Source organism: Lepus europaeus, chromosome 22 (genome assembly GCF_033115175.1).
Source record: "Lepus europaeus isolate LE1 chromosome 22, mLepTim1.pri, whole genome shotgun sequence".
Taxonomy (NCBI): domain Eukaryota; kingdom Metazoa; phylum Chordata; class Mammalia; order Lagomorpha; family Leporidae; genus Lepus; species Lepus europaeus.
The window spans coordinates 3,357,818-3,374,063 of record NC_084848.1 but is presented as its reverse complement, the minus strand read 5'-3'; the positions used below and the strand labels follow the sequence as shown (position 1 = coordinate 3,374,063).

Sequence of the window (16,246 nt, the reverse complement as noted above, 5' to 3'; positions counted from 1 at the left end):
ATGCGACGGAGTCAGCGATGGGCGCAGCAGGAAGACGGCTCGGGCGCGTCCTTCCTTCTCACTCGTATTCTCTCCTGCAGCCCTCAGGAAGGGCACGGCCGGCTGCCGGGGCGTTCCCCGTGACGCGTGCTCCGGGGTGAGCGCCGGCACAGTGTGAGTGGGGCGAAAGGGCGTCTCGGTTAGGGAGGAGTTTTGAGGGGGAGTCACTGTATTCTTCCAAAATCAAACCACGATGATGGCGGTTGATAAAAAGACAGGTGATTATGAATTTGGCAAATAACCCTCCAGGCATGCAGAATATCCATTGTTCTTGGTTTTTTGTGAATGACAGTCTCAACAATTGATACCGGTAAATTCATGGATTAATCAATAGAAACAAATATGGATGGGAATTAAGAAAAAGAGGCCCAAACCAGGACCGATGATGACAGCTGGAGTAGGAGTCGTGGATGATGAACGGCACGTGTCTCAAGCTCTGAGGTCCAGTCAGAACAGGCGCCTTGTCTGTGCCTCTGTCATCTGGTGTCTTAGGCATCGAAAAGGCTCGTTTGCTTGGTTTGGAGTCATGAATTTTAATTGGACTGCAAAAATGACCTAAATAAATGATCACTGTCGAACTACAAATAATGATGAAGAGAGGGAATCTTGTCCTCTATTAGCGCCTGGTGCTATGCAACTAAAACACATAATGGAGTTCGTTACGGAACAGATACGGCTCACGTGTCTTAGCGCTTGGCCAGGAGCGATGTAGACAGCAGAGACACAGTTCAGTAGTGCTGGTTCTGGGATGACTCCATTTTACTGGGTCCTAAGTGACTGAGGGGATGAAAGTGGAATGCGTGCGTCAGCAGAGCCTGTCCCAGCCTCCTCGTCTCCTGCTTTGCTCTTGTCAGAATGTGTGCGCTAAGCCGCCCGAGTGTCCCGCCCTCTTCCTGAGCTCCGTGGCTGCCTCTGCGGGGAGGGGCCTCACGTCCACGGTGAGTGATCCTCAAAGTTCTTGTCTCGGTTTGACGTGAGTGTTCACTGTAATATTTTTTAAAAGTATTAGATCTATTCAAAGGAGATTGATCATTGCCTAATGATAAAACATGGAACATATGTGAAATTTTACCCTGAATAATTGAAATTTGCAACGGGAGGAGCATTAATGAAAGAGGTATATTTAGTGTGGTAAATACAGGTGTGAGGACCATGTCCTTGTGTTTTAGTTTCCCAATAATCTATTTTATTATTATTGAGGAGTTAGTAAATCGATCAGTAATCGCACATAGGTGAGGATGAAAAATATAGTCCCAAGCCCGGACCAGTGATGGGGCCTGTGGCGTGTGAGCCAGAGACGGTGAATGGGGTGTGCTGGACCCTGCAGCCCTCCTGTCCGCACTCCTGGAGGCGGGCCTTGGCGAGGGCTGGGGTCTTGTTCTTGCCTTGGTGTCGTACAGCCGTGGAGGAGGAGAACATGAGCCTGCGTGTATGAACCAGGGAAGAGCTGGAGTGCTGTCCTGTGATACAGTGCGGGAGAAACAACACGACGTGAGTTGAATTGGACAATAAGCAGACCCCACAGATGACACAGACAGTGACGAGGAAGAGTAATAACTCAGTTGGAAATCTCACATTTGCTGTATTAAGAACAAATAAATGGGCCGGTGCCGTGGCTCAGTTGGCTAATCCTTTGCCTGTGGTGCCGGCACACCGGGTTCTAGTCCCGGTCGGGGCGCCGGATTCTGTCCCAGTTGCCCCTCTTCCAGGCCAGCTCTCTGCTGTGGCCAGGGAGTGTAGTGGAGGATGGCCCAAGTGCTTGGGCCCTGCACCCCATGGGAGACCAGGAGAAGCACCTGGCTCCTGGCTTCGGATCAGCGCGGTGCGCCGGCCGCAGCGCGCCAGCCACGGTGGCCATTGTGGGGGTGAACCAACAGCAAAGGAGGACCTTTCTCTCTGTCTCTCTCACTGTCCACTCTGCCTGTCAAAAAAATAAAAAGAACAAATAAATGAACACAAGCATGCATTTGTAAACACGCAGATGAGCGGTGACACCTGTGGCGCACGGGAAAGAATGTCTCGGGTTCTCATCCTTCTCCCGGTGCCGTGGGTCACTGCACATGGTTAGGCACCTTCCTGTGCCGTCTAACAGGACAGGAGTCGCCCGCGTGTGGGCCAACGTGAGTTACAGTCAACATTGTTGTTTGCCTTGGGTCGTTTGCTTGAGAGTACTCACAGTATTATCAAAAAGTATCAAGTATGCGGAAAGTATGGCCAAGAGTTAGTGTGATGTGAAGTCTTACATTGCATGATTAATAATGGATCACACTGAGATCAATCAATGGAAGACCCGAGTCTGGGTGGAAATGATTCTCTAGACTGAGGTTAGGAATTTTTAAGGACATAAAAATGGATAAAAAAACCTATGAAGGCCTTGGTGCAGTTTGAGCCATGTGTCTGAAACTCAGGTCCAGCACACAGCATGTGCGGTCACTTTTTCCTCTTAGAAGTGATCTTCCTAGACAGTTATCACTACTGTTCAAAGGTGTATGTTCTGACTTTGAATTCATAGATTAAAATTTACCACTAATGGATCTAAAGGACAGAGAGTCATTATCAAGCTATGAGAAATATGTAGTGATGCAAAAAATATTATTACTAAAAATTTTAAACACTCATACCTTTTAGAAAATAAATGGAGCTTGGGCTTTACCTCTTTAAGAATCATATAGACTCAAATAAGTAAGACTCAGTTTTATTTTCTGGGTTGATCTCGCGTTTGAGGTTGTTCACTTTGTTAGGAGAGAAGTCCCCCTTATGAAATGTTAATGAACAGCTCGGCCATTAAACAAGGGAAGTATGGAGCGGCAGGGTCGATGGGACAGGGCCGTAATTGTTTTTAACTCCGCTGTGGAGCTTGGTTTTCTGCAGAATGGGTCAGACAGTCCCGGTCCTGAGACCTGTGACTGCCTCTGTGTCGGCAGAACGAAGCCCAGTGTGAGAGACGTCACACTGTGTCACCGTCCGGAGTTCTCTGGGGCGCATCCTTGCATCACTGCAGTGTGGAAGGCCGGTGATGCGCCGGGTTCTTGCTATTCGGCCACGTGATGGACGGGGCTATGAAGCGAATGTTGGTGAGTTAGTGGATGATCCAGTGTAGCTGAGAGCCAAGTACAAGAGGCCCCATCTGAGCCGGCGATGACGCTGGTGGCGTAGGAGGCACAGGTGGTGAGTAAGCTGTGCTGGAGCCCTGAGATGCTTCCAGAAGAAACTACAGTCTTCTGCCTCTGCTGGAAGTGATCCTACAGATGGGTTTTGGGAACATAAAGTGGCCATTTTCTTGGGTGACTTTGATGAATTTTGATTCTTTTACTATAAATGCATCAGTGTTGGAATCAATATACAGTGTAAGAAAGATCGGGAGTGTGAAGCAGATTAATAAATTCATAATAGACTGCGTGATGATAAAGTACAGAGCAGTGTAACGAATGCTTCGGTTGTTTTTCTCCTCTCCTCTCTGCCCTCTGCGGCACAGCTCACGGGGCTGCAGTCAGCATCCTAGAGCCGTGTGCCAGGTTATTGCTTCTGTGTTAGGCCAGTGTGAATAACTAAGTGCTTGTTGTGGTTTGGATCATTTGCTTCAAGATATACTTGATCTTATTAAAATTCTTAAATATAATAAAAATTTATCTATGCCCAAGTTAGCTCACCCGTAATAACCATATTATATCCCATAATATGAATTACTATGTTGATTGATAATGTTAGTTGTTGCAGTCAATTGATCAAAGAAATATATTCTCTGTGGGAAATGATTCTGTAGACTATATCAGAGGTACTCAAATCTCTTGTTTTGGGAGTTACGTTTTCAGCTTTATTGTCCATGAATAAGTCAGTTATTTGACAGAAACGTGGAAATGAATGATGAAAAAGAGACCTAAAGCTGGGTGACTGTTGGCGGCGTCAGGCGGACTCGTAGCTGGAAGGCTGAGGTCCGAGAGAAGAATGTCACTGCTTCTGCTTGGAATCTGTGGACGGGCAGATGTCAGGAGTACATGGAGATCATTTTCTTGTGGGGGCACCTAGACTGGCATTCATACTTACGAGGGAATCAGTGGTGGAACCATTAAACTCATATAAACAGGTAGAGAAGCAGAGCTGAGCACTGTGCACTGTGAGTACATGTGAGGTGAGATCTGCTTGAGCAGGGACCGGAGACGCCGATGCCTCTTCACAGTGGAGTGGAGCGGATCAGGGTTCCCTCCTTGGCTAAGGGTCACCCATACACTAGTTGAATCAGCGTTGTTTTCTGAGTCAGTCTTACATTTGAGGTTGTTCCTTCTGTTAAGAGGGGAAGATCCTACAACATTGAAAATTTACAAACATCAGAATCACGGAATAACTGGTAAGCCAAGGGGAGAAGGCAGTAGAGACAAGGCCCCAGCGTCTCTAATTATCTGCTTTCAGCTCCTCAGAATGGGCCCCTGAGCCGCTCGCTGCGCCCTCGGTGGTCGCCAGGCCCGCAGGTGCGTTGGGAGCCTGGAGAGCAACGTGAGTGTGGGCCGAGTTCCCGTCCGGGCTTGGCTGTCTTGTTGAACGCTGTTCACTGTGTTATCACAAGGTGTCAGATGCAGTCAGGGAATAACAACTTTTTTGGGTAAAAATTGTAAAATGTAATTAATATTTAATGTTAATAAGAAAACATGTAAGATGTAATTAATATTTAATGTTAATGATTAATATTTTAATATTAATGATAAATTGTAAAATGTGATTAATAGGAAGCTTCATATTAATTGATCCCTATATAAAATACTGAAATCAATTAATGAAAGAGAAATGTTGGCAACGGGAAGCCGTTTGATAGGCGGATGTTAGAAGTGTTCGAGAATCTTGTTCTCCAGTTTCTGAACTCTTTGTGATTTATTATCCTTAATGAGTTGGTAAGGAATAAAGTCTGTAGACACGAATGGTGGAGCTGACGGCCGTGTCTGGATCAGTGACGACTGCTGGCGGCGTACGCGTCGTGTCGAAGAATAGATGCTTGCAAGAACTCTGAGGTCCAACGAGAGCAGCACCAGGCCGTTGCCTTTGCTGGGCACAAACAGGCCCTCTGCACCTCGCTTCCTTCTCGTCGGCTTTGTGTTTCCCAGGCGCAGCTGCACTGATCGAGCTGTGCTGAGCTGCACGGCTGTGCCTGGAGCGGGAAGACCAGTGGAGTGACAGCCCCGTCCTTGTCTTGGCTTTGGAGGTCTGCTCAGTACAGTCACCGACTCTGGCTTTGAAATATCGCAAAGGTAATCAAAGAAGGCCAACCGTTGTGTAGATTATGCTAACCAGGGAGATTCATGAGAGAGAGAGACACAAATGATTGCATAGGTAGATGTTAGGGATCCTTAAGGACTTTTTTTCCCTTGAAATTTTTGGTTCATAGTCAGTTTTATTATAATTATTGATAACTCATGAATAATCAAATGTAGATTAGCATGAAGAAAATACACACAGTGGTGTAGTCTTGGGTGATGACTGACGTGGAGCTGGGAGGCGAGCGAGCAGGAAGTCTGGTCCGTGTGTTGGGCTCATTTGTGAGTGATCTGATGCGTAGAGGCTGGGAGCATTTTATTTTGGGTTCATGGATTTGTGTGTTACTATTGCTGTTCATTGGCCCATGGTGGACACAGAGAACAAATCCGGAATTCAGTTGGTGTGAGACGGTGACGCACTCTCACCTGTGAATATACGTGGTGAGGCAGGACGCGCCGAGGACATGTTCAAGGCTGACTACGGTAGAGAAGCCAACACACGTAGACGCAGATAAGGAAGCCTTGATCAGTGTTTTTGGGTGAGTCAGTTCAAGGTTGTCTTGTTAAGAAGAACACACATGTGTCAGGATACATTGAGAAATACCTGCAGGGCTGGATACAGGAAATGGGGAAGATAAGTCACTGGAGAGGAGGAACTGGCTTCCCTGCCGTGGTGTTCCGCACCGCGTATGCACTGTGCTGCCTTAAGGATGTGTTTATGGTCAGGAGCTGTGCGGGTGTCTTCATGTGCAGGCCGGGGAGACCAGCACACGTAACAGCTGGTGTTCTTGTGTCGCCTTTGATGTTTGTAAAAAGTTGTCACTGTGTTATTGTGGAGCTAGGATGTAATCAGTGAAGACTAACCATGGCCTAATCTTAAAAATGGGATTGATAAAATCATTATGTTGATTAACGCATATAATACATGAAACGCTGAGTTCAGCTAATAAAATCGATCTGTTGGGAAATAACTTTATAGACAGGTGTCAGAGGCACACACAAATCTTGTTCTTGGACTTTTGTGACTTTCTGGTACTAATTTATTCTTACTGGTGAATTGATGAATTAATCAGTGAGTGCAGACATGGGTGAAGACAGAGGGAGCGAACCTGGGCCAGCATTGAAGAGTAGGGACAATGACTACACACACCCAGAACTTGAGGCTCAACATGAAAAGAGAAGTAATTTATTTCCTTTGATAGAATTGACCGTATAAACTTGATATTAGGCCTATCAAGGATCTTAATGTATGTCATGGCTATTGATTGCATTGCTCAAGTTAATTAACGTTAGGATAGCTTAAAAATGTATGAGTTAGTAAAGAACCCAAGGTTGCTTCTGTTAGAGAAAGAAAGTTACTCCATTTTACTGGTGTTTTAAGATCTGATAGGCAGATAGCAATTGCTGGAAGAAGACATAGGGATAACACTTAAAGACACTGGTATAAGCCATGAGCTTTTGAGTTATTTGTAAGTCCCTAAAGCATGGGCAACAAGAACAAAACTAGACAGTGGATCCCATCAGGCTCAGAAACTTACACCAGCGAATGAAATCAGACTTCTGGCAGAGTGGGGGCAACTATTTGCAAGCCAGTTACGTGACAAAGGATTCATATTCAGAATATATCAGGAACCCCAACAGAGCAACTAACCCAGTGAAGAAATGGGCAAAGGACGTGAACAGAGTTCCCCAGAAGAAGCAGCACCAGTGGCCAACCAGCCCACGAGAACGTGCTCAGTGTCACCGTGAGATGCCACCTCCCTCCGCTGAAACGGCTGCTATAAGACAGAAAGTCGCGCGTGCAGCGTGGACGTGGGCAGAGGTGGGCTCTCCTGCACTGCCGTTGGAATGCAAGCTAGCACAGCCGCTGTGCCAACCAGTGTGCCGATGTCGTAAACAGGCTCGGGGCTGGCCGTGCTCTGTGGCCACGGAGTGTGCGGGCTCACATAAGCCCGAGTCCGCGCTCTTGGTTTTGTCGGGTGGTTTGTTCGCTGGTGCTCAAAGTGCTGTAAGAGGGGAATCCATGGGCACAAGCCAAATAAAATCAAAGAAGGCGAAAAACGAGACCGTGTCGTGCAGCGAGGACGCGCGCCGTGCAGCGCAGCTGTGGACAGACTGGCGCCGTCCCCGTCCTTTCCCGGCTGCTCCGTGTGCTGCCCTGGCTTTGTCATCACTGCTTTGTATCGCTGGATACAATGCTGCTTTGTTAACTGCACGAGGTGGGAGCGCGTAGGAAATGAACAATTGTCCCTGCGTTAGCGAGGTCAAGTGGCCCATTCTTGTTCATTGTTGCAGCTTAATAGAATGTGTAATTTTAAAGGGAGGAATACATGGATCTGTAGTACACATGGAGTCAGCTCTCAAAGGAAGGCGTGAAATTATATTTTCACACCATTGTTGTAGTCCCGGCACTGAGCCTGCTGACGCATGGCGGGAGCATTGGGTGAGCCTTGCTGGGCTTTGCTGGGCTGTTACGTGCGTTGGTTCTGCTGTGAGTGAGTCATCGCATGTGAATATCGTGCAAATGAATACAGAGAAACCTGCTGGACGTGTGATTTCCATGTAAGCATGTTTACGGGAATCAGAGTTGTTATTTCATGTTTCTAAAACAATGGAAATAGCCCCAGCCCGGGGCCCACGTCAGCCAGTGGCACGTGCGCAGGTTAAAGCCCGCCAGGCACGTGCCAGTTACGAGCATTTGTTCTGCAGCGAGTATTAGAAATGAGTCTCTAAGTCCAGAGAAGCAAATTTTTTAAAAAAATTTTATTTATTTGACAGGCAGAGTTACAGACAGTGAGAGAGAGAGAGACAGAGAGACAGGTCTTCTATCCGCTGGTTCACTCCCCAAAAGGCCGCAACAGCTACAGCTGCGCCAATCTGAAGCCAGGAGCCAGGAGCTTCCTCCTGGTCTCCCACGCGGGTGCAGGGGCCCAAGGACTTGGGCCGTCTTCTACTGCTCTTTCAGGCCATAGCAGAGAGCTGGATCAGAATAGGAGCAGCCGGGACTAGAACCGGCGCCCATATGGGATGCTGGTGCTGCAGGCGGAGGATTAACCTAGTGTGCCACAGCGCCGGCCCCGAGAGAAGCAAATTTAAAAAGGGAGTGAAACTTTCAATTCATGTTCATAGCTGTGTATTATTCCTCCTTAGTTTTTTTACACCTGTGATTGGTAATGGTCTGTGGGTCCGATTTCCAGCGTAGATCTTAATGTGTGGTGTCGATGTACATGTTATCATCTGTTGTAGATGCTGAATGTATACTGCTTCATTGTTACCTCTCAGGAGCGTGTGCAAATTCAGTGGACAAGGAGGACCAAGCACAGGCTGCTGATCTGAGTGCAGTAATTCTGAACTGGTGGTGAACTCATTTCTGCCCCGTTGTGACCCATCTACAAAGAGCACTTGCGTGGTACGTGTGTCAGCAGGAGCCTGTTGGTGGGTTTCAGATGTGGTTCTGTGGTTTTCGGGGGCTTGTCGGATACACAGGCAGTGAACCACAGTAAAGACGGTGAATTAGTGAGGAGCAAGAAGTTGAAGGTGGGCTGCCTAGCAGTGTCATGAAACAGGAAATGTTCATGCGGCCCTGGAAGCCGGCGTCCAGCACGGTTTAGAATGCCCGAAGAGTGGTTCTTGATTTTTCTTAGTGACGTTCCAGGGCTTTGGCTTGTGGAGAGAAAGAAATGTAAGATGATGTCAGCTCGTAGAGGACAGCATTTGAGTGCTCATGTTGGGCTCGTGACCCCTATGGGGAGGGTGTATGGGCTCCATGGGGACAGCGCCCCCGGAGGACTCCGGTGTGCGTAACCCACTGTGCTTCATAAGCCCCAGAGCCACTGCCTGCCGTGTTCCCAGCAGGGCTTGTGGGCTTCGTCTCCGGGGCTTTGTGGATTTTGATTTTCTGACCCTCAGTAAGTTTAAAAATAAACGAATACGGCAGTGTGCGAGGAGAAGCGTGCGCCGTGCGTTGTTTGCAGGGGCGTGGCGGGGGTTCTTATTGGTAGCAGTTGCGATGATAGATTCATGAATGAAATCGTAAACAGACCAAAGGGTAGGAGTGAGTGGGCCAGCCAGAGATGTGTAACATTAGGGCTCTCGCTTTGTGCTCCAGTGGGTCGTTTATTGGAGAGAAAAAGAGACAGCACACCGAGACCGGTTAATGAAGGAGACGTTGTGAGGGGCGCTCCGGGGTGATGTGATCCGGGGAGTCTTGTTTCCTTGTCGTGACTCAGTTGAAATGTTCCTCAGTCAGTACACGTGGGAACGGAGGAGGCAGAGGTGGGACGTCCCGACGGCCGTCACTGCTGGCCGTGGTGTCGCGGGTGCCCAGCGCTGTGTGTGTCCGGATCTGGGCTGCGTGGCCTCTCCCGGCGGACGCGAGCCTACGGAAGCCTTAGGTGTGCCCAGAGGTCCCATTCTTGATTTTCTGAGGTTCACGGATTTTGTTTGCATCGTTCCCAAACGCCAGTGACAAAATGCCTATGACAAGTGAGGTTGAAGAGGGCGAAGCGTGGGCGAGGGAAGAAATCGTGGTCGCTCATTTGGAAACGTGGACAGCAGAGCGAGCCAGTGGGTCCTGGTGTTGCCTCTCCGTAGCCAGTGACAGGCGATAGTCACTGGCTGCTGTGGGCACTGCTGGGTGCTCTCGGGGGGGAGTCCCTCAGATTTTCGCTCCGTATTGTCCTGGGTCAGATCCAAATTTGAGGCTGAGCGTTTTCTTATCAGAAAGCATGGATGTATTATGCAAATGTAGTAAATGGCAAATACAAGTTGGAAAAGGAGATGAACAGATATCTTGACTTTGTAATCCTAGGATGGAAGTCTCGCACGGTCACGGGCTCGGGGGCTGCCTCTGTGTTAGGAACGTGGAGACCGTGTGACTGTTGTCAGAGTTCTTTTCATGGTTGGGGAGGTTTGTTTAAGGGTATCCACTGTATCATTGAAATCTTAGAAATAGAATTAAAGAGGTGGGTTGTAGCTCACTGATAAATAGGCATTAATATAAAGCATTATGTGGGTGAATGGAAGAATGAAACTGCAGCTAGTTGATGAGGAGGTAACATTGCTGTGAGATGATCCTCATAGGAACAGAAGGGCTTCCTTAGGTTCCCGTGAATGGTAAGGTTTAAGTAGCTGTCAATGAGCATCCTGGGTCAGCAAGGACCACTCGTGACGGAGGAAGGGAGTCAGAAATACAAGAGCGTGTTTGTTTTTTTCTTTGTTACCGATTTCCATAATTGGATCAGTGTAAGAATCAATCAGTGTGCAATAGAGATGGAAAGGAGGATCATTATCCAATTATGAAAGTCTGTGTCGAGGCTAGGCATACCACACCCCGAGACAGCCCCTCGCCGGCTGAAGATGTAGGGGTGTGATCATAGCCAATACTGACGTTCTGGGTCAATGGTAGGTGCGGGTTGCTCCAATCGAAGAGAAAATGAAGTCAACTCTGCCCAATCATGACGGCCTCGGTGGCTGACTAACGATGGGAGGGGCAGTGCTCCATCCTGGGTCGGTCTCTGCCGCCTCATCTCCACTGTCCCAGCCCAGGGCGTGGACGCGCTTGTCTGAGGGGTCACATGCTGTGTTTGCACCCGGCTTAGCAAGCACCTTGGAGACCGAGGGTCACAATTCTTCTCCCCTTTGAGTGTTTTTTAAGAGGATTTAATGAATTACAAAACAATTACATAATATAACCGATTATATCCCCAGGACAGACATAGGATTAATATGAAGTGTCTAATTTTAATGTCTATATGAAAACTGAGGTTAACGAATGACTCAGATATATTATTGTTAGAATAATTTTTTTAAAAGATTCATTTATTTATTTGAAAGGCAGAGTTACAGAGAGGCAGAGGTGGGAAACAGAGAGAGAGAGAGGGAGAGAGAGAACCTTCCATGCACTGTTTCACTCTCCAATTGGCCACAGCGGTTGGAGCTGCACCAGTCCAAAGCCAGGAGCCAGGAGCTTCCTCCTGGTCTCCCACGCAGGTGCAGGGGCCCAAGCACTTGGGCCATCCTCCACTGCTTTCCCAGACCACAGCAGAGAGCTGGATCGGAAGTGGAGCAGGTGGGCTATGAACTGGCACCTGTGAAGTAATTCTTTTAAGATTAGAAATACCAAGGCTCTTTAGTTTTTGTGACTCAGAGGCTCCACATTATCATTAGTGAAATAATGAATTACTCAGCAGACAGAGTAGAAATGGTGTGGGTACAGAGCACTGCTCCTGGGCCCAGGACGACCGTGGGTGGCGTGAGTCAGATATGACGAATCCGTGTCTGGAGCTCCGAAGTTTGACCAGAGAAGTGTAACCCATTCCCTGTGTTTGGTGGACCCTGGACTCAGGAATACAGAATACGTTTGTGTCCAGTATTTCTGATTATGTATTTTCATTATTTCTTTTTTTTTTACCTGGGTCAATAAATATGGATAATATATAAATACCTAAAAAGTAGAATAGGTGAACATTGGCCCATCATGAAAGTACAGGATGAGATAAGACGTGCTGTCTCTGTCTACAGAAAACAGTGAAATCCAGAGAGAAACAAGTGCTGTGTGCCTGTGAGCTCTGGCTGATGATGGTGTAAGTATACGAATCAGAGACAGTGTTTGAGTTCTTGGTCAGGGGCAGCTTCAAAATTGGTCATATTTTGGGAGAGAATGCAATAAATGGTCTCTTTTTTGAGACTTGCTTATTTTAGTACGCATAGTGGTTTCCAGTTGCATCCATGTTATTGCAAAAGACAGGACTTCATCCTTTTTGATGGCCGAGTAGTATTCCACTATGTGTGTGTGTATATATATGTGTGTGTGTGTGTGTGTGTACCGCGTTTTCTTTTGTTCTCTCTGACATGTAGCAGTTAATATACAATATCCAAAAAACTCACAGGAATGAAGTGGTCATTTGGGGATACGATTGTCTTTTTAGCCCTTGTTTATATCCTTGTGCAACTGTGGTCTTCCTGCTGTTTACCTGTTGAATATTATGATCAGTGGCAGATTCAGCTGTGAATATAGAGTGGGTTAGGTGGGTTAGAACTGTGGCTTTACAAAAACTGATGAAGGGGGAGAGGTGGGCCCTTAGGGGAGACAGGGGATGAGGGAAGCGTGGTTGTCTTCTTGGAACTGTGCCTATGGAATGCATAAAACCTGTTCTTTTATATTAACCGAATTTTAAAAAAGGAATAATACACTCTGAATCATGACTAGTGACGTGGAGAGCGAAGCCCAGCAGTGGGCATGCGGTGCTGTGTCCTCCACCTGGGTGTCCGTGTCCGATGTGCAGAGTCCGCCATAGCTGTGTTGGAACCCCGCTTTCAGCAAGCCGCAGTCAGAGCTCTTGCTTTGAATGGGGTGCTTACGTAAGAGTATTCAGTGGGCTCTAGAAACATGTGTGATGTAATCAAAGTGTGTGCTACCATCCCACAGGCCAGCTATACCCCGGGGATAGGTAAAGGAAGGGGAGTGGACACTGCCTATATGAAAAACTGAATAATTCATGAAACAGCCGTGTCAGCGTTGAGGTGAGTCTCCACCCATATCAAGAGCAGGAAAGCTGTTCTTGGTGTTTCATAGCTCACAGGCCTTTGCGTTGTTGCTAGTGAGTTAATGAGCCAATCAACAGACAGGGCAGAAATTGCAGGAAAGGTGGATGATGAGCGCTGGTGGCCTGTGACCAGACGGGATGAATTCGTGTCCAGAACTCTGAGGTCCAAGCCCGGCGAGCTGCAGCCCATGTCCTGTGCTTTAGTTGCCCCCGGATAAAGGCACCGGGAATACAGCGCGTGTTTGCTCTTGAGCTCTGTGCTCGTTTGTCCTCATTCTGTTAGGATTGGGCGATGAAGCCGTCTATACATATGCATACTTCGTATGTGTGCATGAATGCAGACGAAGCCTTGGCAACTTGCAACATAAATGATGGAACAAGATAGACTGCTGTGACTTACGGAAACCATTGACAGTCCAGAGAAGTAAGCGTGCCATCTCTGTAACCTCCTGGGCTAATGAGGACATACACAGCAGATAATTGAAAGATACTGTTCAACATCTGGGTCGAGGAAGGTTACCAGTTGTTTGTTTCCTTAAGGGGAAGTGTAACAGACATTCTCCGAACACCGAGTTCCCAGGGGAGTGTCACCAAGGACCGGTGACAAGCAGAGGCCAAGGAGGCTGTCCCGTTGTCAGTGACCTGCTTCACTTTGCAGGCCCCAGGATGGACACTTGCCAGCTGATCGGCGCCTTCTTTGACGGCAGGTGCCCCTTGGTTACATCTGTGTGTTGGGAGAAGGAAGGACGTTGGGGTAGTTGTTAGTGGCGTCGTCTGGCCGGGTTTTAAAGGTATATACCACGCTAGTCCATGGTGTTAGAGATAAGCAGAGGCACAAGCCTGCCACTACTGGATATCAGACTGTACAGGTGGACGTCAGGGGTATTCAGGACTCCCATTCTTGTGTCTAGATCCGTGTGCATTGCTTCACTAAGAAGTGATCAACGGACGAATCTGTATTTGTCTGAAGAGGAACGGGGCCAGTCCTGGGCCGGCAGTCATGACTGGTGGTATGTCAGTCACACACTGTGAACGCCATTCACCTGGAACCCTCCTCCCCCTTTTTGAAGTGATCCTTCGGGCAGATGTCAGGGAGTGTAAAGATTTGTTCTTGGTCTTTTTCTACCCATACTTTTTGGAATGGCAGGCACTGTGGTGAAGGGGGGTTAAGCTGCTGCGTGGGTGTCTGCATACCACGTTGGTGTGCCAGCTCAAGTCCCAGTCCCTGCTATGCATCTTGGGAAGCCGTGGATTATTGCACAAGTGCTTGGTCCCCTGCCACCAACCTGGGAGACCTGGGTGGAATCCTGAGCTCTTGGCCTCAGCCTGGCCCAGCTCTGGCTGTTGTGGGCATTTGGGGTGTGAGCCATCTGATGGAAGTCTCTCTCTGTCTCTGTTGTTCTGTCTTTTGAGTAGAGAAAATAAATAAGCATTTAGAAAAAATAAGAAAAATTACTGGAAAAGAGCCAAGGGCAGGATAAAAAACCCATAGGCATAAGGAAATTAGATACAGATGGTGGAGCATTGTTTATTGCTAAAATATGTGTTGGGGAAATGGGCGTTGGTATAAATCAGAATGAATAATACGTGGGGTCGGGAGAGAGCGTCTCAGTGCCTCTTAGCGTCTTCTCTGCTTGGTGCTTTTCAGAATGGATGCACTGAATGATTGAGACTTCTTGTGATTAGACTCCGTCTTGTTAGAAGAGAGACCAATGTGCATAGCGACGAATTCTTATCTTCCTTTGAGTAGTTGACAGAAGGTATTCACAGTATTATTAAAGATTTAAAATGAATTGAAAATTAACCATGACCCAATGACAAATGCTGTTTCATTATGTGTATTAATTGATAATGTGCCACACAAAGGTTGATTAATGAGAGTGACACAATCTAATGCGGAACAGGTTGTAGACAGACACCAGAGAGGTCAGCTCTCATGTTCCCAGGTTTCTGTAGAGCATGTTTTGATTTTATTCTTCAAATGAATTAATGACTTGCTCAAAGTAAATGATGAAGAGAATGAAAATTGAGAGGGTGCCGGCTGTAGTGACAGTGTAGGCTGGCATTGTCTGTGGCCCCTACACAGTGAATGAAATGTGCTTGCAATTTGGTATCCAAAGCAAAGCAAGCGTGGGCCTTTTGGGGGTAGAAGTCGGCCTGTAGACGAGTATCAGGACCATGAAAGCGTCTGAATTTGGCCTCTGTTACTGTGTTTTCATTCCATTCTTCCAGTTAGACCAATGAACAGACAGACACACTCAATTAAAAACGTGATGGCCCAGGGATTCTGAGTGTATTATGAAAACACTGACTATGAAATGAATGTCATGTGACCATGGTGCTCTCTGCTAAGGGTGGTGCAGACTGTGTCAGGTAGCGACAACGTTTGTGTTCAGTTAAGAAGAAAACTGGGGCCGGCGCCGTGGCTCAACAGGCTAATCCTCCGCCTTGCGGCGCCGGCACACCGGGTTCTAGTCCCGGTCGGGGCACCGATCCTGTCCCGGTTGCCCCTCTTCCAGGCCAGCTCTCTGCTGTGGCCAGGGAGTGCAGTGGAGGATGGCCCAAGTGCTTGGGCTCTGCACCCCATGGGAGACCAGGATAAGCACCTGGCTCCTGCCATCGGAACAGCGCGGTGCGCCGGCCGCAGCACGCTACCGCGGCGGCCATTGGAGGGTGAACCAACGGCAAAAGGAAGACCTTTCTCTCTGTCTCTCTCTCACTGTCCACTCTGCCTGTCCAAAAAAAAAAAAAAAAAAAAAAAAAAAAAGAAGAAGAAAACTGTATATACACTGAGTTAATTATCGCCAAAATGACTGACTGGCTGTCGACAAGCCAGGCTCCCATTCTGTGGTCTTTACAGCGGCCCCATCTGAGCTGCATTGTGAGTTGATCTTGACCTTGACCTCTGTGGTTGCATCCCTGCTTGGAGCCTGGGGATCAGTGTGAAGCTCAAAGTTCTTGTCATGGTTCGGGGGATTCTTGGGTCTCCGCACTGCGTTAAAGCAGGTGTGGCGTGCGGTCACGGAACAGCCGCAGCCATCGCAAACCGGGGGTTAATGGGCGTCCTTGTACCGGCTCTAGCATGTGTGGAGACACGACCATGAAGACGGGTACGTGTCGGTGGCTAAGTAATGCTGGACGCGTGCCGCGGATTTCTCTGGTCTTGTTGAACATTTGTGAGTCACGCTTGTGCCAGTGTTTTGAGTGAGTTAATTACATTAATTACCAAACAGTGTAGAGATGGAGAAAGTGAGCCCTGGGATGGTGATGACAGCTGCCGGCGTGTCAGTCTTGGGAATGAATAATTCGTGTCTGAAACGCTGAGGCCCAGCACGGGAGGGATCTTGACAAGCTCAGAGCAGCGGGCCAGTGGCTCGTCTGGAAAAACCCTCCACTGTTCTGGACTCCTCAGAAGGG

The 16,246-nt window shown here is 48.0% G+C and overlaps 4 non-coding genes across 4 annotated transcripts; all 4 read left to right on the top strand.

Moving 5' to 3' along the window:
- The first annotated feature begins 414 nt into the window (after positions 1–414).
- Positions 415–486, top strand: LOC133751754 (small nucleolar RNA SNORD113/SNORD114 family). The gene has a single exon (XR_009864852.1). It is a non-coding gene; the product is annotated as a small nucleolar RNA SNORD113/SNORD114 family (small nucleolar RNA).
- A 4,485-nt stretch (positions 487–4,971) lies between these two features.
- Positions 4,972–5,045, top strand: LOC133751763 (small nucleolar RNA SNORD113/SNORD114 family). The gene has a single exon (XR_009864858.1). It is a non-coding gene; the product is annotated as a small nucleolar RNA SNORD113/SNORD114 family (small nucleolar RNA).
- A 7,882-nt stretch (positions 5,046–12,927) lies between these two features.
- Positions 12,928–12,998, top strand: LOC133751759 (small nucleolar RNA SNORD113/SNORD114 family). The gene has a single exon (XR_009864856.1). It is a non-coding gene; the product is annotated as a small nucleolar RNA SNORD113/SNORD114 family (small nucleolar RNA).
- A 3,088-nt stretch (positions 12,999–16,086) lies between these two features.
- On the top strand, positions 16,087–16,160 carry LOC133751757 (small nucleolar RNA SNORD113/SNORD114 family). The gene has a single exon (XR_009864854.1). It is a non-coding gene; the product is annotated as a small nucleolar RNA SNORD113/SNORD114 family (small nucleolar RNA).
- The last annotated feature ends 86 nt before the right edge of the window (positions 16,161–16,246 follow it).